Below are 25,723 nucleotides of genomic sequence, written 5' to 3'. Positions count from 1 at the left end.
TGGCAACAACAAGATATTTGGAACTTATGAAAGGAAAACTAAAAACATACTTATCTGAAAATGTGATGTAATTCAATGAGTGCATATGTTATATAATCTCTTAGAACACATAAACCCTTTAAGGGGAAAAACTGTTCTTGTGCATAGTATATCGAATATAGTGTATAGTATAAAGTAAGTATATAGGAACCATTCTTGATTTACTGTTGATGGCATTTGAGGACTGAGGTGCTATTTCAGATCTCTCTGTCTGTAAGCACAGATAACACTATGCCCTCAGTGTGAATTGCTTTGGATAAAATCTGGATTGTGTCTAAATATAAGCACACACTTAAAGATGGCTAGCTCTATAAAAAAACACATACGGCCTCTGTATGCTGTGAATACAGCTGACTGCTGTTAAATACAGGTGCCTCTCTTTACTCAAAGCATTCAAACTCATGGGTGAATTGTACCTGTTCTTTGATCATTCTCTATTTTTGTAAGTCGCTCTGAACAAAAGCATCATCAAAATGAATAAATGTGATGTAAATGTAAGAATAAATGTGAATTATATTTGACCTACCTAATTCCAAATATGGGCCAAGCCACAGGCACAAGCAACCCCAGGAAATTCATACCAGATTACTTTTTTTCTTATTTACTGTGGCTTCTCATCCAAACAGTGCTGGGTTCTGTGACCCAAAAAATAGGTCATGCACACACGGCCTACAAAGAAAAGTTCCAGACTTCCACCGAGCCTGTCCACAGAGACAAGCCATTATTAACCTCTAGTGCCATGAGAGCAAATGTTCGTATGGTCAGATATGCTTTCAACCCTTATCAGGGGTCATGTATGTGACACACGGCCGTCTTTATTAAATACCATTCAGAGCCACGGGTCATGCGTCGGTCAGGCTGTTCAACACATTTACTGATGGTGCATGCACATTGCGTGTGAAGATTGCATATGCCATATGCTTGGCCTTTCCCTCAAAAAAATAAAGCCAATATTGCCACTGGCAATGAAGACTCTTGTGGTAATCAACAGTCCTGTAGGGCTCACTGTCACATGATGAAAGAGCCTTTTGTTTGTTTTGTTTGTCTACTCTGAAAACATATGAAACTAGTTTTCCGTCTCGTCATTGCCCGCATGCTTTTGTCCAAAGCAGCTTCCTTTCTTTGAACCATGACCTTACGATGGCCAATTCCATCCTCTAGCGAGCCGAGTTCCTTGCACGTGCCTGGGTCATGTCAGCCAGTGTTGACAGCAGGGGCTGCTTCCGGCTGCAGGTGCTTACTGCCATTTCCTGCTTCCATGGTATGTACGTGCAAACCATAAACAGCTGCTGCTACTGCTGTCGACTATCTCTCAGTACAAATTCCTCCCGTGTGATGATTTGTTTTGTACTGCTATAAACAAATAAATAGCCCAATATCGATTCCCCTTATTCTCTTCTCCTGCTGCGCTGCCTTTGTATCTTTCTCATTTTGTGTGTGTGTGTGTGTGTGTGGAGGAGGGGCATTGTATACAGCAGACTAGCACACACACTTAATCATGAAGAGGAATACCTGAAGCGCTGGTTGCAGAAAGGCAGCGGGGGGAAACACTAACTTTATGGCCGTAGCCCTTCTGTGTGAAAACACTTTTTGTGAACTGGAAAAATGCTGGCCTGCATTTGGGCTCTGAGCCACGGTCTGCTCGGCTCTCCGCTGCTCTCCGCTCTCCATCTCCCTGCACACCGCCCCTGCCTGCTAGCTGTGGCCCTGACCTCCAGTTGACCTTCAGCGGCGAGGCAAACAAGGTTGACCCGTCGCTAAACTTTCCCCCACTGGATGATAAGCACTTGTTTAATTATATTCATCTACATGGATCTGACATTGTTCCAGGATGAAGTCAGTGCTCTCTGAAGGTTACCGGGGGCGGAGGGCTGGACAGGGGGAGGTGGGGGCTGGGGGTGGTGTGGGCGGCGGAGGCTCCAAGCTGAAAGTGGATGGGAATTTTAAAAGCCACGCACACTGCAGCAAGAGTGCAGCCAGCAACTTTTATTTCCTGCTCTGTGTCAGAGTCACGGGGGATCAGAGAGCGGCTGCTGTAGGGGGGGGAGACAGAGGTAGGGCCATGTGGACAACGCTGGACAAACAGCAGTTTATCTCTCCAAACGCTACTGTACAGACTAGCTTTCTTCTCTCTCATTCACAATGACTGGAATCATTTGAGGAGGGAGAACAAAAGAAGGTTGCACAATAGCAGCTTTTTCCATGAACTTATCACTCATGGCCGGGTCAATTCCCTTTGACAGATATAGGTAGGTGTGTGTGTGTGTGTGTGTGTGTGTGTGTGTGTGCGTGTGTGTGTGTGTCTGAGTGTGTGTGTTTGTGTGTGTGTGTGTGGTTGTGTGTGTGTGTGTCTGTCTGTCTGTCTGTCTGTCTGCATGTGTGGGTATCTGTGTGTGTTTACACCCCAGGGGAACACTGATCATGGCTGCCATAAAGTCTCTTTAATGGCTGAACCTGGTCCTGCCGTGTGTCGTCTTCAGCACATTTATAGGCAGAATGGCTGCTTCTCCTCCCCTTCACCTCTCCTTGCTGGCTCCTGCTCCTGCTCCCACCCACACAAGCAGCAGCGCGCTGCCAGAGCGCGACTAGAGCGGCAGAGCCCTGTCCAATTAGATCATTGCCCTTATTTACAGAATGTTTTCAGGTCAACCCTAATCTCGTCCTAATCAGTAAGGTCAAGCCACAAAAAAGTGCATGCAGATAGCTTAGAAAGGAAAAAGGGCCAGCTAAATCGGAGCTGTCTGGCTTCTGTGTCAACCTCAAACTGCTGAACCGTGTTACATAAACAGAGCAATGGCACATAAAAGCTTTCTGTTGATCAGCACAAAGCTAGGCGCTGATACATGTGTGCCATGCGTCCAACAGCTCTCTGACAACTCTCTGAAGTGGTGGCAGTTGATTAGAAGGGAATTTTTTTTTTGTATTTTGTAGTGTGAGAAGGGATGACTGAATTGATCTGGCGTGTTTCAGAAACTGACAACAATAAGCACAGAGATGTAGAGGAGTGAAAAGATATTACATTGGTGTTCCGCATTATATACTTGTATCTCCACTTCATCACAGCTCACACATTTAAGGATGCCTTCCTCTTCCTTAAAACTACAAATGAAGTAGATTCAGAAGAGCGCTCTGGCACTGAAACAGTAGCCCAAGGGTCAGTCACTGCTAACTGTCTCTGTTCAAAAACAGTCACTGCTACCCAATCTCACAGGTCCCATGTTAAGCCAGTGATCTGAATACAAGTTGAACAAGCGGCTATGTGTTTGCTTCAGGTTGGCCCGTATCATGTTGGAGGGGCAGTGACATTTTCCCCCGTTTTCCGGTTCAGCTCTGCAGATCACCAGGCTTGTTTCAGCTGTGAATGGTGCAGACCAGCCACCCAGGTTTGCCTCTGTGTCAGAGTGAGTGACTCAGCTCTGCCAGCACTGAGACCAAAATCCATTTAGCCTCTGGCAAACGCCTGACAAGTCTCCATTACAGAATTAAGAAAAGGCATGTGAGTTAGATGTTGACATTTTGGCAGGTCTCTCATACAGTGGTACTAATCAGACAATTTCTATCTAATTTTTCAAAGTGTTGACTACTGTCTTCTGTGTCCTGCAATTTTGTTGCAAAAATAGTATTCAAGCCTGTCCTTTGATATGATTACACAAGACACAAACACAATGGCGTTTCATCTGTCTGCAAGTTCTCGATTTTCTTTTTCTGAACTAGTAAGAGAAGAATGACTTATACTCCAATATGGGGAAAGAGAAAATAGACACTGCAAAGCAATAGTAGAAACAATGTCAGCAAATAGCTCAACCAATCCTCACACTTTACTGAACTTCCAAACATAATCTAAAGGTTATGTAACCACACTTCAATGTGGAGCAAGACTGAGGCTCTTTTCAGACATTGTGCAATTCAGTTTGTTTGCATTATGAAATGATGCATAGCAAATTCAACTACTGCCACAGCTGTCGCCATGGCTCAAAATGAACCCATATGACTGCCCTTCAAAAGGTCTCATGTCTCCAGACCTGACAGCAGCTTATCAAATCCTGTTTGACCTTGGCGTGACATTCAGATTGGATAACAACCTTGAACTGTGGGTGAGACTCGGTAAAAAAGACACCCTTTCTGCACTCAGCAGTAGGAGTGGCATCAGGTTTCAGGGACCCATTACTGGAGATGCCCACTAAAAATACAACAGCCAAGAGCAGCTCCAGAGTGGATGAGCCCATCAGCTGTAATTATGTGATGAAGTCAAGGGGAGATGGCCTGCCCTGCGCACCATGGTCACTCTGCACACTCACTGAAAGGCGTCAGGGCCACAATGCACACACACACACTTTAGCCTGTTTTAATAAAGCAGACCTATCACCTAGCAGCATCACCTATGTCTGGGAGTTCTGATGAATGTGTGTGATGATTATGATTATTCCTGATTCTTTCATTTATTCATATACTCATACAAGACACACACAAAACATATTGAAATATCCTGTGATTAACATCAGTGATTATGCTGAGAAAAAACAAACAAATCAAATCAAGAAGTTACAACCTAAAGCAAACAGCAGGAAGGCGGGCAGCACTCTAGAAACAAGTGTTGGCATATCAAAGAGACATGTGAAACACACAGGAGTGTAATGTTTATCCAGCTGTCCCCAGGATCCCCATCACTGCCCTGCACAAATTCCTTCAACAATTCAAACATGGAGGACAAACAGAGAATACATGGCCATAGAGTGCCATGACCTGAACTTAAAAACACTGAAACCCCCTGGGCAGGAAGACTAAACTGCATATCCATCTACGCTGGTGTGGGGGATGGGGGTTGTCCTCTGTTGCCCAGCAACAGATCACCGCCACCTCTTGAGTTCAGTGATTCAGCTCGACAAAAAAACACACACAGACACACACACACACACACACACGCACACACACACACACACAGACATACACAATATCTCAGTCTGTTTGTCTGTCTGTCTGTCTGTCTGTCTGTCTCTGTCTGTTTTTCTCTTTGTCTTCACTTACCATCTCTGAACTTTTGACGCCTGACTGTAAGGCACTCAAATTGTCACTCACTCCTGCTCATCTCTCTGAACACATACCTTTGGCTTATTCCACTCTGTGCATATGTACAACTTATTCAGACGTGACGAAACCCCTCTTGCCATGAGCTCTCCTGAAAAGCAGACCTGCTCACACGTGTTCACAAATAAAGCCTCATTCCCTTCAACACATCGAGCTCCCAGAGAGAATCCTACACTGCTCCTAGCTCAGTCTTTGACTAGGGACTAGCCCATCAGACATGACAGATGCCACAGTCGTTAGCCCATCTGCCCTTTCGGAGGCACAGAATTGACCGGTGTGGAAAAATCCACCCCAGTGCTGAGAATGCCATCAGACATGAATGTGTGAGTTGCAGCACGGCAGCCTCCTCCAGTTCTCCAGGCATAGCGATGGATTTGCCCTCAGGCCATCAGGCTTTGGCTGAGCTCTGTCCTAATTAGAGGTGCATACTGTCAAGCGTTGGGTTTCCCCTTAGCCAGTCTGGGCTCGAGCGCCTTGCTCGCTACCTGGGAAGCATAAATATAAACAAGCTGCAGGCCAGGCATCCAGTCTCCCATTACCAACACTAACTAAGCGTGGTAAGGAGATGCCATTGGCTCGCCACTTATATAAGGCCCAGAGGTGAAATATACGGCTTAATTATTAGACTTAGTCATAAATATAGAGTAGCTTAAAGGATTCTTTCAGATACATTTGGCTTGACTTCTGGTGGTCTGGCCAAACCAGCAAACAAACAAAAACAATTCTATTGACAATAATTCTATTGATAAAAATATTGCCCCCACACTAGTATCAATAGCAAAATTGTCATCAAGGACTAAATAGCTCATGTCCTTATAACCCAATTTTGGCCCGTGATGACACGGCAGCAGTTCGGTACATCATGCAACATGTAAGATGTCAGCAGCTGCTGTGTATTAAAAGGGGACCAATGGGATCCAGCAGGGACCTGACTGGTGCAAGCGGCTGGCCTGGACCTCTGCATCTTGGATGAAAAGAACTACTCAGCAGTAAATCCACAGAGCCACACTCTGTCAGCTCTGCCTTCGCCTCCATGCCACACATGTCCCCTTGAACTGTATATCAATCTTCACCTGTCATTCATAAATTCTCAAATTCCCCTTTTAGTTAATTGCTGGTCAAATTTAATTTCTCAGAAAAGCTTTCAAAAGCAAAAGACACAATCAAGTTCAGGTACTGTGCCTATCTCTCCTCTAACACCATACTCTTGTCCTTTTATCCTTTCTCTTTTTATCTTCCATTCTTCTCCCATACCTGCTGAAGTCAATGAGGGTGCATGTGTGCAGTGTCAGATGCTTGCATTAGAATCAGATGATTATGTAAGCATGAGGCTCCTCCGCTCCCCGATACCGAGCGAGACACAATGCCCTTGGCTGAGCTCGGAAGACTCTAGAAAGGGCAGCTGGCTAAGAAGTTGTGAAGGACAATCCCCCTCTACTAATAGGACAGCGGCTCTGCGGCGGCCTTGGACTTGGAATCCGTTTTTTTTCCCCTCTCTCCCTCTCTCGACAGGAACATGCATCAATCCGTCAGCGAGCCAGAGACAAGGTCTCGTAACCTTCAGAAAGGTGAAAAAAGACACAGGTCTTAGGATTGGCTGAGAATGACTAACATTGTGGTCTTTTTTTCTCTCTTATCACTGGGGCTCCCTTGACTGTTAAATTAAGACACAGTTGAATAACACTCCTAAGTCCAATTTAACCATCAGTCTGCCACGTCCTCTTATGCCTTCAATTATGCTGAGCCCTTCCAGAGCTTTGTTTCATCTTGAGCCTCTCAAACCTCTCCCTATCCTACATTAGCATGGCCTACAAAAACCTAGCAGGGCTGTACAAACAAAGGCACAGCCAAGACTAATCAGGAGCATTCAAAATAACCCAACTTTACTATTTCAGCTCCACAACACCAGGCCACCCTCATAATATTACTGTTAGAATACAAACACACCTCAAAATACAGACGGACCCAGAACAATGTTGGCACTCTGACAGAGTTGTGAATAATGTATTTGCTTCACAAGATTGTTACTGTGTGTGAAAATGTCTATATTAGGTAATGGTAATGCTATATGAACAACATATATGACACGTAACACAACATATGTGTTTGTGGAAGTCTTTCTCTCTCGACCCAACAGAAAATTATAACAGACTAAATGACTGCTCGTTCATTTTTAAATACCTTTGCTTCTGTTTTGTCCCATTTTTAGCAAATTGACTGGAGAAATGCTCAATACTCAGTGTCAGTGCCCTGCATGCATAGGATGAGCAGTGTCTTATGTGCTCTGACTGCCTCTTAAGTGTAAATGGTTAAGGTGACTAGCAGCAGCCTCTCACAGAACAAGTGCTAGGTAGGTCTGATTATATGGTCCTTCCCCGAAAAGAGATAGATGGCGTGTGCCAGCCAATAATCTACATCTGCCACCCTCTACATCTCTGAACTGGGATTTCTGACCCCCACTTCCATAACCCTGCAAATAAAAGCAATCCAAGTGTGAAGTGCAATTATGTAGATATTCCAATTATTTTTAAAGGCCTATGTATATATATTCATACACTGAGCAGGATTCTTGAGAGTATTGATATTTTTAGGGGGGGGTCTGTCTTTACCTTTCAAATTCAATGCATATATTTATTCATGCGCGTTACGGAGGGGGCATGCACATCATAAATCCGCAGGCGTAATATAGGCCCACTCTATAAAAATGTCACTGATACACCTCGGCTGCCTCGGGGTGACATTTCTATTCTACAGATGGAAAAATCATTTCTGCGCTGCACTGCTGATAGATGAGCTGGCACAGAAAGACATGATTTAAGATGCTCCCTTTCCTTTTGCCCTCCACTTTTGCTTACGCCATTAGTTTAATACTGGATCCTTTGCTTACATTTGTCTTTTTCCCTTCTTCCTTTCTTCTTTGTGTTCACAAACCACGAACCAAGCCAATTTAAGCAGCACAATAAACGTCTCTACCCTCCCTCTCTCTCTTCTCTTCTCTTCTCTCTCTCTCTCTCTCTCTCTCTCTCTCTCTCTTTCTCTCTTTCTATCTCTCACCCTCTCACACACAAGCTGGTGCAGTGCTAAGTTTTCCTGTTGGCGTGTGCTCATTGATCTGGTGGTGTTTACAAGATTTCATCTAGCCAGTTGTCTTTTCAACAAGACGGCTGTTGGCGTGGGCCCTCCGCTTGATTTATCTGACCTCGATCTCAGTGTGGGTTTGCTTGGTACTCTTTCTTCCTCCCTTTACCCTCATTCTTTCTTTCCGTCTCTATATATTTCAGCCTTCTTTTCTTCCTGTCTTTCAGCAAAGTATGAATAATGTAGTTAAAACTCAATCACAAGTGATTAAACCAGGGACGCTGGGAGGTTTCGTGACCCGCTGTACGTTAAATGAGCCTATAATTATCTCGTGAACAAAGACACTCTCCGCCCACTCACCACCCACACCCCCAAAACTCCCATCCTCCACTTCCAATCTTTTCATGTCATCCTTTTCCACACCAACATGTTATGTTTGCCCTGCCCTGACACATTGGCACTCACTCAGTGCCATTTTATCCCTTTACATGTTGATGTGTGTTGGTACCGGGGTTAAAGTCCAGTGCCTGGGGCTTGCCACTTGTGATAAACTGGACAGACAATTTCACTGAACAAATAGAAGACTGTATCTGGCTGTGGCTATACTCATGCAGTGACCAATACAAAGAGCAAAACACCCCTGTCCTCTCTGCCAAAGCTTATGTCTGCCTGTTGTCTCTCAGTGCTCAATGAGTCACCAGAGCTTATTAGTGGCATGCTGTATTAGGTGTTTTGGGTCACGAACAGAGCTTAATAAATGTCTCCTGCAGTTGTCATACACTTGGGCATTAGCCTTGTGTTTAGGTGCTTTGGGAACAATGTGACCTTATAGCTACTGTTGCCCTTTCCAGAACAAAGTCCATCTAGGGTATTGTTCCCTGTTGACATTTTCTTGTACGTCTACAAGGCTGTCTCTTAGATAAACACCAAGCAACAAATACATTCACAGCAATGCTTTAGCATACTGTGGCTGTAATAACTGAGAGGCAAGGCCTGTTGTTGAGTATCTGCCCTTGTCTGACTCAAAAAGTAGACTGGAGATAAACAGGAGTCCTTGGAGAAAGAGGCCACGGAACTGCATAGGCTGACCTGACCTGAGGTTACTCGCAACCTAGTGTTGACCAGGTTCCAAAAGTATTCAGTAAACACTCTTCAGAGTAGGACACACTCAGCATGGATCTAAACAGGCTTCTATCCACAACCACTGTGTTTTCAGTGCCATGTTATTTCTATAGTGACAAGAAGAACCAGCTTATATAGAACACCAGAACAACAGAAGTCTACTATAATGGCAAAGGACCTGTTATAACAAGCTCAGTTCAGTTCAGTTCTACTGTTGTAAAAAATTTGATAAACCTTCACACATACAGCATACAGAGTTCAACGACCTACAGAGGTGTGTCAAGCAAGAAAAGACTATCTCAATGAGCCATGGGCGGATTATGAACTTTCGGGCCCCTGGGCCCAGATGTATTAAGGGCCCCCTTACTTATTTTCATATATATGTGGGAAGGGGGGGGGGGGGGGGGGTTTGGGGGTCCTCCCTCAGAATTTTTTTAATTTGTTTGATGTGATTTCCTGTATTCTGGTGCATTTTGGGGATGGCCAATACTAAATTCAATCAGATTCATAGCCTACATCCTAATTTGTTGATATTGAGGTAATGATTCCATGCAAAGACTTGGGCTTCAGGGCCCCCTGACCCCTTGGGCCCCTGGGCCTGGGCCCGGTAGGCCCGTGCAGTAATCCATCCCTGCAATGAGCCACGCAGTTTAGAAGCTTCTTAGCTTGCTTAGAAGAAATGCTGAAGCAGAGGCATTCAGAAGAACGCTTGGGCTAACCAAGACTAGAAAGTGTCCCTTTCACCCCTTCCACCACCCACTAACCTTTGCCACTAATGCCATAGATATCTTCATCACTCTACTGTCTGAGACCACATTAAAAGACAGTGGATGGCCAGTGAGGTCATTTTTACAGTTACAAGTCATCCCTGAACCACATGAGATGAATGAGCAACGGAGGAAAACCAAATTATTACTCCACAGCAGCATTTTGAACAGTTTCAACAGAAACGACTTCATCTCCTAACAGACCAAAGGCAAAACCCACATTCAACAGTTAACATACCAGTTTTGTAGGTAGGCTATTACATCAAAAACACAAAGTTCTCAAGCAAGGGGGAAAAAAGTTAAATGGGTAAGACAGATAGCCTATAATAATAATAATAATAATACGCTAATAATAATAATAATAATAATAATAACAATAATGGAAAATCGGATTCTCGTTAAATAAATGATCAAATAAGTCCATCTTACTCTTCACAATATCCGTTATGCAAAATACTTTCTAGGCCAAAAATTAAGATTCATACGAATAGCCGTTACAGCCATTTGGTATCGCTTAGGCTACTACAAATAAACTCCAACCGTGTTTAATTAACTGAATGTGACAAGTGAAAGAAACTCTATCCATTAACCAGACGGCATCCACTGTAGACATAACGTAACCCTTAATGATGCTGGCTACATCGTTCGCAAATGAAACAAAATGGAAACTAATGCTACGTTACCGACACATCAGTCGGTGACACAAACCCAATCTCGTTCCTAAAGCAGAATTTCACTGTATCGTACCTTATTCTGCTCTTCCTTCGACAAACAGAGAATGTATTCGAAACACACTGATATTGCATGCTAGTTCACACGAACAATACTGCTGCCGTGTCCTCGTCATGTCATGCGACGGCTTGTGGTGAAGTAGGCTACATCCAGTTGGTCACGTACCTGTTTAGATGGAGACCGATAGGAGTCTTTGGGAAATTGTGCTGCATTTTTAGAAACGCGCAGGATTTTTCTGAGTCTTCATACAGTCGATATTTTCGAATTATGTCAGTTTCGCCAAATAGGCCTACATGGTTCTGAACATAACGACCCTTCGTGCGTTTCCTTCACAACATTCTGTACACGAAAAGGTCTTTCTGCCTCTAGTAGCAGTTCAACACCAGGTCCTGCAGTCGACTCCGGGTGAATTGTTTGTTCAAGGTATCCCCGGCACTCTGCAATGCCATCTACACTCCTCCTCTCCCTTGCATGGACAACACCCTTAAAGGCACAGGGACACAACTGACCCAGTGTCCAGACCCCTGCGCGTTTGGCGTCGTCTTTCTGCATAAAGTTTATTACAAGCATAATACAGGCAGGAACACCATAATTCTGAAATTATTCTATGAGACTTTTCATTTTGGCACATGTTGCCATTTTGCTATACTGTATTAAATGTCCTATGATACATATATGTTTAATACAATTTATAACAGAGAGAGTTTATAATAAAAACAACTGTATTACAATCACACGGTAGGCTATTTTAAAATATTGTCTTGAATCTCCAGCCATAGTTTATGAAACACCAACAAAATGAAGGGAGAGAAGCAAGGGATTGCATGTTTCTAATGATGCTATCAATAAGTGCTGAAAAAGACATTAACCCAACCTCCCCCTCCAGTGTTGTTGCCTCACACCTCTTGTTCCCTGCTGGGCCATTTTGGGTGGGGGTCTACCATTGCCTTTTGCTGTGGTCTCTTCCTCCTTGGCAGCTGCCCTCGTCCAGCTAGATCACTGACCACACAGCTGCCCAAACTCAAGGGTCCCATAACCAGCCTTGTGGGAAAAGATAGTTTAAAGATCTGCACATGTTTTTGACACTTAAAGAACTGTACCAAGGAGATGTTCACGCTTGACTGGGTTGAATGTATTAAAATACGTTTCTTGGTTTTATGAAGTGTAGCTAGAGACAACACGTACGATATTGCAGTTAATGCATTCGGTTAATGCAAATAATTAGTTAATCCAAATATTTTGGAACAAAATAGAGAGAACTACTGAACTGGCTGTAGTCATTGATTAACTGCAAGAACAGTGCCATCTAGCACAAAATAAATAAATAAATAAACAGTAATATTTCAGAATACCTGTCAATAGTTGATGCTGTTGATGACCCTTCACCCCAAAACCTTTGGCATTCTATGTTAGAATTTACCTTTATCACAGGTAGGGAAATTTGCCAGGAAACATCTCTCTCTGTCAAAGGTCATTTCACAGCATGCCTGCATGGAGAATTTGAGCTCACCCGTTGCTGGCTTTATATTCTAAAACCAGTCTATCCCAATATTACCGGGGTTTGTTGTTCTTCACGCTTTATTGTTTATTCATAGACACACCTGCGAGCATATCAGACAGTTGGAATAAGCAACAGGGGAATTGTTTTGACTATTGCTTTCATTTCAAAAGTTCATTCTATGGTCACTGTAACATTTGAAAACTAGATGTACCGCAGAGCGGTACAAAATATGACCGCCGACCAGTCCAGCACATTTTTTCCACAAAAATAAATCACGCTGAAAGGCCTATATGATTCTAACTGTCTCACTAAATTGCATTAGCCACACTCAATTCTCACTGGTATCTACTAGACAACAAGTACCAAAACATGATTAGTTCATAGATTTCACATGTAAAATTAATTTTATACAACCCCACCCCCATTTTGCCTGTTCATAATTCTGAGAAATTCTTGAATTGTGTGCATGTGTGCGTGTACACGTTTATGTTTATGTGTGTGTGTGTGTGTGTGTGTGTGTGTGTGTGCGTGCTTGTGTGTTTGCCTGCGTATGTGTGTTTGTGCATGTGCATGCATGCGTACATATGTCTGTGAGTATGTGTCATACGTATGATTACTGTGAATGTATGTGTGTGCGTGTGTATCTGTTTATGCACATGTGTGCACATGTTATGGGTTAACATGACCCCTGGAAGCAAACATACGGAAAAAATTTGTCATCCTAGGCCCTACGGTTCTCGAGATATTCACAGAAAACTGTGTCTGCCCTACCCTCCTTTTGGGGGTGCAGTCCAGCGGGGGGGCTACAGATCAAAACGAAAAACGATGGTTCCAAGCTATCCATATGGGGTTACATGCCCACCAAGTTTCGTCTACCCCGGTCTTTCAGTGTCCCGGGAATCATTGACGGAAATTTGGACATGCGAAAAATAAATAAATAAATAAATAAATCTGACTAAACCTATATGACCGCCGCTTCGCTGCGCGGCGGTCATAATGAACATTTTACTATACCTGAACCACGTACTAAGCTAAATAGTATATATTATTTTAGATGACAACCAAAACACATGAAATACATGAACATATGTAATCATGATACACATGTATTTGGTTCAAAGGTGGTTATGTCTCAGACCAAGGCAGCCTGCTACTAGGCTGTGAGCACCTGATAGTCACAAAGGAGAGCACAATGACCAGCCTGTGCCCTTTGGACCAGCCTGGTTATTCTAGAAATGACTCTGAACAGGAAGAGCAAAGAACAAGAGTGCAAACAAGGATATGCAGAGGAAGCACACATATTACCATGTCAACTTTGGACTTCGAGTCAAAGGTAAAGAGCTGGTTTGGACCGACAGACAGGTGGAAAATGAAAACACACAATTACTGATTAACACACTACTCAATAAGGGATTTTACAAAACATCCTAAAAATAGGATCCTGTTGGTGGGAAAGAACAGAGTGTGTTGTTTACTATTGTCTCAGTGACACCATTTAAAAAAGCATTCAAAGATAATGAATGTATTGTAAACTGATATGCCCAAAACCCCAGTCTCAGTTACACTACAATGTCTTATCTCCATCATAAAACCATATGATCGGATCATGTCAAGAGGTAACCTTTTCTGTTGTCTTGTGATAGCCTGTTTTGGGATAAACATCTTGTGACTGCAGTTACAGATGAGCCAATAGCCATCATATCTTCTACATCTTCACATTTTTCACTGTGTACACTGTGTACTGTCCTTACTTGGTAATTCCCTTGAGAATAACTCAATAACTTAGACTCATGCTCATTTACTTTCCATTCACCAAAACTCAGACCAACACAATCAATACCGATTCACTTAAGCAAAACCAATCTATCCAATGTCATTGGATTGATGCTACACTGGTATGCAAGAACATACAGCATAGAGTGCAACATATTCAAAAACAAAAGCAAGATGTATCTAAAGGGGCTTCCTTAGCCTCTATCCCATGAATAGAAGCACAACTTGACAAACTACTCTTACCCTACTGGTTTTGCTGAAATCCACTGCTGATCATGCCACTTGGCCCAAGAGGGTTTGGTCACTGAAATGAACCTTTTAACCAGAATCCCTTCTGACTAGACACTCTCTCTGGATTAAAGCTGTTGTACCATAATGTAACCCTCGTTATTTCCCAGAGCATGCTGAATCAATACAGACTGTTTATGTATGCAGTGCATGTATAGCGCACAACATCTCATTGAATGAAAGGTTGCTATTATGGTCGCTTAAGACCTGGCAGGGACTCAAGGATGAACAGTGGCCAGAGATGAGACTGCTGGCCTGGATATCTTCTGCTAAAATGACTGATTCTCAATTCTCTTCATATCATAAAGTGTTGAGTTTTAAGACTATGAAATACGAGGAGGGCCAAATATCACAAAATGTGCATAAAATCAAAAATGCTAAAACTTAATGACAACCTCAAACAAACAAAAAAATACCATAAAACCCTTTACATTGGCAGAATATGTATCAGAAATCCCAAGGATCAACACACACTCTACCAGGGAAAATGGGAAACAAAAAACTGTACTCGCTGTGGTGTCATATAAACCATCTGACCTGATGTGTTGGTGTACACAGAATCAAGACCGTCAAATTGTCAAGATATTTTAGAGAGAAACAGAAAAGCACCAAGATAAAGAAGCAACCGAGAGGAGGCAAGAAGAAGAGAACGGGCAGAGAGGCAGAGCATGTACTAGAAGTGTATTAAAATGTGCTCAGCTCTGACAATGTCTCGCTGTGACATGTTTTTGTAGGCAGTGGGGGTGGAAGATGTCGGCAGGACAGGCCACTCACTGTTTGCACATTGTGCAGCCATGTATGGCTTTGGAAGGTATATTTTTACCCATGTACATCTTCCACTCTCTTTCCCATAGGTATTGCCCAGTCTCAGGGGCATTGCTCCCATTTTGTTTTTTTTCTTTGTTGGGCCACTTAAGCATAAAATATAACTGACCTAGCTTTGAGTACTTTATAGGTTGAAGGAGGTATGAATTGCACCTGCCTATGATGTATGAATGCATACGCTGAATAAAAGCAGCTCTCTTTTCAGATCTCATTGACCTAACACATACTGTATGAGTAATTAGATACACAAAATCTGAATCTCAACACAGCACCCACTTCTCAAAACATGTTTTAAAATGCAAATGTTTCCCTCATTTCTCTGACTGAATTGTGCTAATCCAGCAAGCTGCACTATATGTGAGTGGGGTAACCCCATCAAACCATGCACTCGCCATGAAAAATGGCTCCAGCTAATCTCTGTGTGTGCACACCTCTTATCAATGGGCTAAGACTTCATATTCTTTGCCGATGGCTCTGTCTCCTCATGTAAGGGATCTTATATTCTAATCCTCTGATCACACACAATGAAGCTTGTATCTCGTGCCCTGCTGCACTGCCTCGCTATCCCTTTAAAGAGTGTGCTAGATGAGAGCGAACGGAGGGGATCTTTCAGTGGGCGACTTCATGCTTGTGTGGCTTGGATCTCAAACACTCTGTGGATTCTCAGTGTGACAGAGAGACAGACAGATACCCAGACACAGAGCCGTAACGGAGTTGGGCAAGGCGCAGAAACATGAAGATGCTGTCAGCCATCACACTGTTCTCACAAACATTAGATGGATCGAGTTTCAGTATCATTCCTGAGTCCTGACACATTTTTCCTGGCATAAGAAGGATTTGAAAGCCTATGATTTTTTTGTTCCTTTCATAGATCAATATACCAATTTTTTTCTAGTTAGACCTTGGAATCCAAATGGTAGACAATTTTAGCTGAAAGTCTCCAAAGCAGCTCAGCAATAAGTATGTTCATCCAGAGTTTTTTATGTTATTTTTTTGCAACGGTGGCCTATATTTCTTTGAAAATAAAACACTGTAGGAATTTCTTGTCTATCATGTCTCTACCCCCCCAAAAAAATATGTGAGAAGCAGGTCATGGCTGATCCACATCTGCATGGATGTGTGCCACGGGGAGGTAAGCCTCGCACCAAAACATGAGATGCGATGTGTCAGACCTGTTTCGCATTGTGCCGTGCCACTCATTATTCTCGCATGCTTTTGTTTCCGCATCTTGTTGACCTACTTTGTCCTCTTTGACTAATCCCCTGGTCGTTTCACGGGTGGTCTGGGTGGAGCACTCTTCTGGCTCCCCTTCATTAGAATATCAGACAGCAAGAGAAAAGAGGGGAAAAAGGAGGACTCTGAAAATAAATAAATAAAATAACAAGCATGTACTGTCAGGGGATTTGGAAGTGGAGCACAGGCCTTGGCGTGCATTGTCTCAAGGGCCTGGCTTGAACTCATTTACAAGGGACCTGGCCTGTAATCTTGAAATCAAACTTTATGCATTGAGTTCATGCATTGTGTGTGTGTGTGTGTGTGTGTGTGTGTGTGTGTGTGTGTTTGTGTGTGTGTGTGTGTGTGTGTGTGTGTGTGTGTGTGTGTGTGTGTGTGTGTGTGTGTGTGTGTGTGTGTGTGTGTGTACTGTATGTGTCTGCAGGTGTGTTTCACAGATAGACTATCTGTGTGTGAATGCAGCTTTACTGTTTGTGTGTGACCTCTTACCCTATCTCCTAGTTGCCATACAATCCAAAATTCTGCCATACAATTCAACACTCTATAATGTCAAAGCCAGTAACAATAAATCCAGCTGTGAGATAATGCATACCAGTTGGCTTCTTGTCAAACACAGACAGGTCAGTCTTTGCTTCCCAATGTCTACCAGTATTAGACTCTCTCAAGTGCCCTGTGTTCCTGTCCAGTTGTTTGGCACAAGGTAATGCTTTTGTATCATTTGCCATGCCTACAATAGAAAACATTCAAACCTGGTCTCTTGGACTCCCCTTGACTCTTTAATAGTTACTGAACTCTCAACATATTCTTTCTGATTAATCAGGAAACCTCTAAAGATAGTAGAACACCTGCTTTCCATTTGATTTGGGTGTGGACTACACATTTTAAGGAGGGTGGGACTGTAATGGTAACTCTGTAAATTATCATGAAATGCTAACATTACTTACAGCACCTTTAAACAACGTGAAATTGTATCCATTTTCCAATATGCCAAACCATAATACCCACCCTACGACCCGTAATAAAAAGCTGTGGAGCCAAAGGCATTCATAAAATTAAATTTTAATTGTGTTTAATATTTCCTTGCTCAGTTTTTTATGATCTTTCTCAGATTGCTGAGTCCCTAGTTAATAAATTGGATTTCATTCTGGCCCTTCCCTCTCCCAAGTCACTGGTATAATTACAGAGATGATGTTTAATTAGGGCAAAGAGAATAATTATCCATCGTCGCTTGATGTGTTTTTCAAGATGTACACCATTTTCTTTATCAGTGAGCCAAAAAATTCTAAAAGGGTGGATGGGCAGAAATTGAGAGATAAAAAAGAAGGCAACATTGTTGCAACATTAGCATTTGATTTCCTGCTCATTCACCCATGTTTTATTGCCTGTCCTTCCTGTGGCCCTCTCCAGTCAAACTCCTGACCTTCCACCCTGTTATCACACAAGGCTGGGCTGGCAGCACACCGGCAGAGGCACTGGAGCTCTGACTCTCCCTCTGACTCAGACGGGAGAGTGGAATAACCCCGGCTCAGGCGAGCACCAGAGCCAGCTAAAGGACACAGCAGAGGTCCTTGTCGGGGAGGGGGGGAGGTCAAGCCGCTTATAGTCTCCCCAGGCTGACAAGCAGCGAGCTGGGCAGGGGGGCGGGGGTAGGACAGTAAAGCAAGGGCGGCGTGAAGTGTGTGCTGGGGGTTACCTCAGTTCAGATGGCGCTATTGGCATACTGTTCCCCTGATTACTCATTACATGATCAGCGGGGAGCTGTCTGGGGCATCTCGCGCAGACATGGGGGAAATCCGAAAGCTTTGGGGACCCGCCCACCACACTGCGCTGCTGCCGCTGTAAGGCACTGCCCTCCTTATGCCCTTTGGAAGCGATGAGGCGAAGGGGTCAATGCCCTCACTGCACCCTGGCCAGAGCGGCGAGGTCAGGGCCACTGCCGTGTAGGTGTAAGGGTCATAAAAGCCGTAATGTGAAAGATGTGGCGCCAAACAATAGCCCTGTTTGTTTCACTTAGTGCAGGCAGACCATAAACTTCATGTGCATTTCACATGTTTTAAGGAGTGGGCGGATGTGCAGATTTTAGAGATGAGATTGGAGATTTGTCTGGCAATGGGATTCCAGATTGGATCCATGCAATCACGATAGGGTCAAATTAAAGTAGAATTAGCTTAAGTACAGCTGGACAAAGTTCATGGCTTTGACATTGGATTGTTTGTTGGACTGAAATGGTCAAGATAAAAATAGAAATGTTGTTGATGAATAGGATTGCATTAGAGCTGCATTTAGAAATACAAAAATCAAGAGATTAAAATATAGCCCCATTGCTCTGACTACAGAACAAAACATTATAACAAAACATTGTAACATTACAACAAATCTTTGAGTGCTTGATTAAACATGAGCATACAGTATGTTATTGTTTTCAGCATAAACAGTTTATAGTTGATTTGTCTTTTAGTTTTTAGTGCATTGCATGTTCCCTATTTCTTTCTAGAGAAAGAACAGTGACATTTGGGCTGAAAGTCTATTTAAGGATATCTCAATTTGTTTGTGATACTAAATAAAACACAGATTATGAAAGCACAGAGGTAAACTAAGTAGGGTGACCTTGTGCTGGCACTGTAATACTAGCCCCAGAATGATCTGCAGGTCAGCAACCTTCTCCTTCTCTCCATTATCATGTCTTTCCCTTCTTCCCATCGCCTAGCCTCCAGCTCTCTAGGGGCCCGTTTATGTCTGTTTGTCTTTGACCATCCTTACAAATTTATGTCTGCCTAAGGACTCTGCTTTTTCCTTATAGTCATCAATTTCTATGCCTTCAATGTAACATCAATGTCATGGCGGTCACCTGAAGGCATGGGTCTGTGGCTTGAGCCAGAGCAGCAGCAGGGTGTGAATGTTAATGACTGTTAGTGAGGAGAATGCCAGGCTTTTATGGCTTTTACGTCGTCTGTGTGTGGTGGGTGCTGGGCTTGGGAAACAGTTTAGGTTTCCAAGTGAATGTGATGTGTTAGTGATGTGTAAAATGTGTAAAATGTATGGACCTACAAGTAGACACTTACTGACACACACACGCCCCCCCCCCCCCCCCCCCCCCCACACACACACACACACATTACACCCACAACATACATGAATAAACACACTCATACAGACACACACATACACACACACACACACACACACACACACACACACACACACACACACACACACACACGCACACACGCACACACACACACACACACACTCAAGCATGCACGCATGCACACTTATATGTAGATTTTCTAATAAATGTGGCAGAATTATCAGCTTGTTTCTGTCCTTTACTCTGAGAGTTATCAGAAGAGAAATTGAAGGAAATTCTGAAAATAGCTTTCCTGCCTTGGGTTCACAATTCAGATAGAATTTTTTTTTTTTTACCCTGCACTGACAATATGGGTATTTTTCACCTTTCTTCATCAGAGGTCTTCTGAAATCTCATGTATCCAGTTATTTTCTCCCCAAAGTCGACATAACATTGTTATATCTAAGAACAAAAAATGATACCGCACTATACAGTACCTGATATTGCACTTTACAGCGATCCCAAGTTCTAGGACAGCGAGTGGACATTTGTTGAAGACCAGTGTCAGCACAGTAAAGCACTGGTCAGGTGACAGCATACATGGCTGCTATATTTCAGTAAAGCACTGGTCAGGTGGCAGCATGCATGGCTGCTATATTTCACGTTGGAGGTTACTACTATACATAGCAGTGGAAGGACCAGTTGTGCCCCTAAATTTACGGCATTCAATATCGTCTTACTGCAATGTGCCAATAATTGGTGTGAATATTATCTCAGAGCATCCATGTTCACTGGACACGGTTTTCCCAATGATACTTCTTGGAATCTTGTTCCATGTATCTATTACACTGTTTGATTCCACAAATTCCTGGTAACCTTGTGAAAATATGATAATTTTGTGGCCTATAGTGGCAGGGCTAGTGGGTAATAGCAAGCAGAAAATTATGAATAGAGGTCATGAAATTGCAGTGTTACATACATCTTCAACATCTAGAGTGTTGAAACATACATTCATGTCACAGTGTATACTTGAGCATTAAATGTTCCTCAATAATGTTGATAACCAAATCATGAGTTGTGAAATGTGGGGAGTGGTGAATGCAGTAGGTCTGAGGTTGACAATCCCTTTAATGTTGTTATAATTAGAACGAGAGATAGCAAGAGAGAGAAAGAGAGAGAGAGAGAGAGATGTGGCTTAATATTGATCAGATTATTGCGGAGGGTTGCTGCTTATAACAGCACAATGGGCAACATTTAATACCACACTGTGAAAGACCTCACATTTAATCAACAACATCAGAGCTCCACACAACTGCGATCATACATCTCCAAAGAAAATTATTTTGGGGGGCTACAACACTTTTGACAAAGGTTGAGCATATTTAAATTATGTAGCCTACTTACTGTAAAGTCTATGAGTTCTGGTTAACATCTGGGGATGTCCTATAACCATTCATTATGTTTATGCCAGTAGTTGTCAGCAGTTCATGATCATGATTTTTGCTCCATCTGACTCTTATGCAGGATTATTATTGTGTTGTAAGCTTGTGTGTGGTTACCCTTTTATGAAAATGTCACTGAAGATTCTTATATCACTGATGGCATTTATAAGAAACTGCTGTGGCTTTGTCATGTGGAGATACCATAAAAGAGTCTGTCTGTTCAGCATGATCTCCTTGTCTGGGGGAGAACTCTGTAGATTTAGTCCTAACATGATGAGGTTAATGGCATATTAATCCATAAAATGTCAGGTGTTCTGCTTGAAAAAACACATAATGAATAAAACATGTTTTCATGTTATGCAGGCATGTCATGGTAGTGGCTCTGTCTTTTAATAGGAGCGCCCTGGAATCTGAATAATCATCTCCAGTGTCATAAAGGGAGTTATTAGCCTATTTTCCTTGGAAAGCAGCACTCTGATATATATAACCGGACAAGCTGCATAAACTGTGAAATCGCTCAAAGGGTTTAAAATGAGTCAGCATATCCAATCAGTGTTCTGTACATCCCCCTAACAGTAGGTAGTGCAGCTCAGACACTGGACGTTTTATGATGGATTGCTGGAGGCATGCTACCCAGGTGTACATCATTAATTACTTTACTAATTACTTGAGTTGGGCAGTGCAGTACTTTAAAACAGTCATTTATGACATTAACTCAACTTAACCCCTCACTAATATCCTTTTAATGTTTTAAAACCGTCAATAACTAGTTTTGTTTTTGTGTGAATATTATTGAATTAAATTGAATTTCAAGTGAATTGAACTGGATTGGTCAGTGTGTCCACACCATAGAGGTGCATGCAGACCCATCAATGAAAGATGGCCCAGGCTGAGATAGTGAACCCTTTCAGCCGGGCCAACACAGTTATTTACAACAAGACAGAAGATTGCAAGAGCAAATAAAACAGTATTGATTTTGTAATTGATAGTAGCATGCCTTCTATTGATCAGGATCAAACACCTGCCATTTGCAAAGCTTTGCATTTCTAGCAATAGGAGAGTATGCAATTAAGGCTTGATTAGCATTCCAGTCCCAAGTGTAATTTGGTTGTAATTGGAGTTCATTAAATTGCTAACTTGTTCTATTCAGGTTAGGAGATGGATTCTCAAATCATATGTGATTGTCATTTTGAAAGACAAATACAATATTGGAACCACTGTGTGTAAATGTATGGTAGTCCACATGTGTACATGTACCAGGGCTGTGCAAGTAATAAAGCAAGCTAGATTGCATGTGGATCTTCTGAAATGGCTAATAGGTGGCTATTGTTTTCTATTTTAGCTTGAGTGCCAGGGTAATTTGCCAGTTCTAAAGGCTTTTTCATGAGCCATGAGGGGATATATTTGACAACTGTGCGCGTGGGAGTGTGTTACTTTCAGCGTACCGTCACATGAAATGACAGTGCTGGCTGTGTTCTTTCAACCGAGACAAAGACTTCAGGAGAGACGTCAACTGATCTGTGAAAAAGTGCGTATGCACAGCGCAGTACAAGTGCTCGTGTCTCTAGCGCTGAAAGAAAGGGGAAGAGGACTCTTGTTTTATGTGATGTCTTCTCAGTGCAGTCCTTGTCAGAGACAGAATGGATGGTCCTAAAAGCTCTCTGCTTTCTCCACACCCCACCTCTTCCCACAGCAAAATCAATGGGACGGTGTTGTACACAATAGTGGAGGACACTGTAAAAAAAAAAAAAACTCATACCAGGCTGAACATCCCAGTTCCATTTCATGCATGGGTGGCTCCAAGCTCACACCGTCAACCATTGCTGTCTTCCTCCTCCAGTCTCCTCTGACCTCCTCAACCTCCACATTCCACCAAATAGTCCAACTCCAGAGAACAACAGACTGGCATCTCCTCCACACATCACATGGTGACAGGCCCTCTGCCCACACAAACTCCCTCCTCGATTTTCTCCATGACTAACATGCTACTACCAACCAGCCAAGTGAAACTGTCGTGGCTGGATTAGACAGTGATTTGTAGCTGGCACGACTGGGTGTGTGTATCCAACCAGCAGCTAACTGGGACAGACCTGGGCCTCATCCAGTGTACACCTGGCAGGTCAAGCTGTCTCAGCTTCATTTCCAAAGGAAGTATAGTCAGAAGCCTGTGCATCGCATTTAAAACCTTGTATCATTTCGCTATTTCTGGGATCCAAGATCCAACCACCAACGTTATTGTTGATTCTTTGACTTCCACAATGCCGTGTGAGACGAAAGCTTAAAAAATGTCTGAACACAGGTGATCCCGCTGGTCAGGGTGAGGCCGGTATCTGGTTCCTGACCTGCAGCAGATAGGCAATGCCTGAGCCAGCTGCCTATTGCTTGATGCTAATTCATCATGACATGGTCAATGAGGATCGCTCCTACATGCCCTCCAGTGAAACACCCATTAGCTTTCTGTCGCTCACACACCTTGCTCCTCGCTGAGTGCAGCACGGACAGTGCCACTGACAGAAAGCTGGTCAGGTTTCAGTCTCACCAAGTTGTAAGCATTTTTATTCCCAATGTCCTACAATTCTCAGTGTCTACCTTGCAGCGCTGCAGGGGCTGATTTAACTCCCATAACGCCAAAAAATCCTCCAAATGTCCAAAAAGCTTCCCTCAGATGGTTGTCTACATTAAAAAAATGTGCTGTGCTGTGAAAAGCTTCGATCGTTTATCATCTTTTATTAAAAAGGCTTTGCCCTTTTGAACAGTATAGGTAAGTAATATTGTGAATTTGCATGTCAGTTCCTTGTGTGCAGTATCAACCTAGCTTAAAATAATCTAATATTATTTTATACTGAGAAAAATCCATTCTAAGCACCGAAAACATTGACTGTGTATGCCTCCACAGGTAGGCGTCAATAGCAAGATTTATAGTGCATTCACGTCATTCTGTGCTGCAAGGCTTGTTACGTGGGTGATGAGTGGAAAACTCAGCTTTCAAGTTCTCCAAACATTTGGCAAGAGCTGTAGGTTCCTCTAATACGAGCTCTGCCATCCACCTCTCTCTCTTCTGTTGTGAGGGCACCAGTGACGCGTCTGCATCCATCTCCAACACCCACGGCCTGCTGCTCAACACTGCTATCTTCTGTTGTGTCGGCCACCTGTATCGGCCTGCCAGATCCTTATCGTTTGATGAGGAATAGCTTTGGTCAGGCCCACTAAACACAAAATATACCTCTTTGGCTTCAAAGGTAAATTTAAGAAGTAGCAGACTTTAAACATGATGCTGTGACCTTGAAGTGTGATCTGCCGTTGCATGATGTCTATTCTAAGTCCCAATATGAATGAGATTCACTGAGCCATGGTAGCAGTTGCCTTCTCTATCAGTCACTTCAAGCTGAAAGAAATCCTCTTCACCTACAGTGACTTTGTCTCTGCCGTTCCCTTTCAAAACTCTGAAAGTCAACTCTCAGCAGGTGTTAAATAGATTGAGGGGAAAACATGTTGTTCCTCTTGAGATCTCTAAAAATTGATACGCCCTCTGCTTTGACCTCCAAATCAGCGGTGTAGACGGCATGACCACAATTTTACTGTGCATTATGTTTTAGAGGCTCCTGCGCCATCTCACGCTCAGCCCAGACACTGATATATAAGCATTTGGTTATTTAATATTCACACACAAGGGGAGAGGGATTTGGCCAGTAATATGCATGGCATGGATAATCTCTACACATTTAATTTCAAAACGCACGTCATTGAATTTGCTGGGAATAGGTATCCCACAATGCTCAGAAATACCCAATTAACACTGGGAAAGATCTGGCGCTGAAGTATTTGGGGAAATCTAATTCCTTTTAAACTAGCTCTCTCAGGAAAGGAGGCAATAAGGCCCTTTATCAAATACATGCCAGGAATAATTAGGTTATTGCAGTCCTGCCTGTTGTTACTCAATAATTAGGACAGTCTCTTATGGATTCGTACAAAGGACATGTTAACCTTGAGGGTAAAAAAAAAAGAATGGGGCACCATTGACATCCATGCGAAGGTCATTGCCTATAAAGCTGCAGGTGTACCCTGATCACGTATTGTGTATTCCTAGGGAACTGATGCGGCAAGCTGCTGGAAGTTCAGGACACCATGCAGATGAAAAGGAATATGTGATGAAGTGCACTCAAGTCCTCCAGAAAACAATACAGTGACTGCTCTTCTTTTCTTCCTCCTCTCCCTCCTCTGTTCTTTCTCTCTCTATCTCGCTCTCTTCCTAAAGCGTTTCTGTTCTCCCCGCTTGGTCTGTTCCTGGCCTGGACTTGAGAACACTGCACAATGAGTAATGTGTCTAGTGAGACTATCTGTTGACCTTTTTGGTAGACCTTGAGAAAGAAAAAAGACATTTCCCTTCAAATCTGTCTCTCTTCATCTGTGTTGACAGATTTAAACCAATGAGATCAAGGTCTTTCACACTGGCCACTTCCATCAGATCACAAATATACTGGCTTTATATATTTCTAGTTTTTGCATTAGGTTTTGCTATGTCTCAAATAAATGTACTAAAAATAGTACAAGTAGAGTAGAAGTAGACATTTCATGAGGTGGAGGATCATGTGATCAGGTCTGTCCGTCTGACTGCACTCATACTATGAAAAAACATATTGGTCTGATTTACTTCACATTTTTATACAGAATAGAAACAAACATCCATGATCTGGATCTGGATTTGGATGCAGGATTTACCCACTTTCTTTTACATGTATTCATTTCATTTTATTGACCTTGATCTTTTATC

The 25,723-nt window shown here is 42.9% G+C and overlaps 1 protein-coding gene across 2 annotated transcripts in view; it reads right to left on the bottom strand.

Moving 5' to 3' along the window:
- The window catches only part of nrip1a (nuclear receptor interacting protein 1a), a 31,335-nt gene extending 20,113 nt beyond the window's left edge, over positions 1 to 11,222 (bottom strand). Inside the window, exon 1 of one of the 2 annotated variants that reach the window (XM_076281877.1) lies at positions 10,989 to 11,222. The gene's annotated coding sequence lies outside the window, so the exon portion shown is untranslated. Of the gene's footprint in view, positions 1 to 10,838; positions 10,944 to 10,988 lie in introns of those variants that run through there. The other variant, XM_076281878.1, reaches the window with a different exon arrangement.
- Positions 11,223 to 25,723: the final 14,501 nt, after the last annotated feature.

The sequence above is a fragment of the Alosa pseudoharengus genome, unplaced genomic scaffold, assembly GCF_046254945.1.
Source record: "Alosa pseudoharengus isolate Yale_2024_CS ecotype anadromous, Long Island Sound unplaced genomic scaffold, YU_APseudo_1.1 YU_APseudo_1.1_scf_13, whole genome shotgun sequence".
NCBI lineage: Eukaryota > Metazoa > Chordata > Actinopteri > Clupeiformes > Clupeidae > Alosa > Alosa pseudoharengus.
Note: the sequence above shows the minus strand (reverse complement) of the source record. Positions and strands in the feature narration are given on the sequence as shown.